Source organism: Plasmopara halstedii (genome assembly GCF_900000015.1).
Source record: "Plasmopara halstedii genome assembly, contig: Scaffold_350, whole genome shotgun sequence".
In the NCBI taxonomy this organism is placed as follows: Eukaryota; Oomycota; class Peronosporomycetes; order Peronosporales; family Peronosporaceae; genus Plasmopara; species Plasmopara halstedii.
The window spans coordinates 440,986-442,461 of record NW_020187271.1 but is presented as its reverse complement, the minus strand read 5'-3'; positions in this window follow the sequence as shown (position 1 = coordinate 442,461).

Below are 1,476 nucleotides of genomic sequence, written 5' to 3'. Positions count from 1 at the left end.
GCCATTATGGTAAAAACGCTTAATCAATGAAACGATGTTTACTGAATAGCAGGGTCAAACTGCAATTTGTTTAGTGCCCTTAAATAACTTATTTATTCAAGTTCATCACCTGCCAATAAAAGATATCAATACACTTCTTGCTATGGTGAGCTACAATGTGGTTCTCCATAGCCAACGTCGCGTCCTCTACACGACTAACAATTAATCATCAAGATAGTTTTGTCGATAGCCACGATCTAGCCTGAGCAGCCACAACTCCATAAGACTAAACGTTGCTACAGCAATAGATCGTCCCATTCGTATAAATTGTCACCCCTGGGGATACCGCCCAGGAACTCTTGCGATTAGTACTTAGGCGTATGAGCTCAAATGAACTATTCATTAGATCAAATAAGTGTATGTTAGGCGCCGACAACATTTTCTTTTCAAATCGATCAGCTGAAGAGCAGGGTTTTTGGAAAACTCTTGTGAATACAACGGTCAGTGTAGAATGGTCAGTGTTTCTGTTCCAAACAAAATTGATAAATTGACTTGGTGAGGCAAGCTTTTGCACAAGTATATTGCACATTATATGATATGGTACGACTACTCACCAATCGCCTTAGGACGGATGTTCTCAGTATGGTTAAGGTCCGTCAACTTGAGCGTACTCGTTAAGGCCTTGTATTCCGCACTTAAACTGGCTATGCTCTTCGTGTCCAGCGAGATATTCATCGCATCCTCGAGATATGTCTGATGAAAGCAGATGGACAGAGACCTTCTTCGGGGTGGAAACTGCTACCGCCTCTAAGAGAGGATATGCCGCTATCTTCGCGATGAAAGCTTCAAATTCTTGGATATAAACTGTACACTCAAATAAGCAGCGCATACCCACGATTCATATCGGTTTGAAGCTTTCCATGCCGCGATTACATATTCTTCAGCGACACTGGACGTAAGTGCCTATTCGTGCGCGCGACTTCGTAGCGTGGTGGCGCTAACGCGGCCAGCTGTTGCATATTAGCGTAACCCAAAAACGATAAGTTGTCAATGCTGAAAGCTAAGACCCCAAAGATTAGTTTTATTAGGACTCATAAGAGTGATTGTGTGTTTCGATTTGCTGCCAGATTCATGGAGATCTCTACTTTTTTTCTGGAGAGAGATTTCTTTTTGTCTCTACGCCTGATGGGCTGGTTGCTTTACATCTACGTACCTTGGATGCGGCTAAGCTCTTACGTCAACTGGTTGGGGTGTTCTTGGGAGTGTCTCAGTAGAACATTTGCATAGCTGGTGAATGCACACCAGGCGAGCCTAGAGCCGCTAACTCACTTTTTCCTTTGGAACAAACGGTAAACATTTACCTAAGCACTGATCATCGAACAACTTGTGTTCCATCCTCACAAAAGATACAGTCTCGTAAGACTCTGCTGAAGAATCTAAAACAAGCACTTCGAAGCGTTTCTCGACCGACTTGCGCAGAGGCAACTATGACTGCGC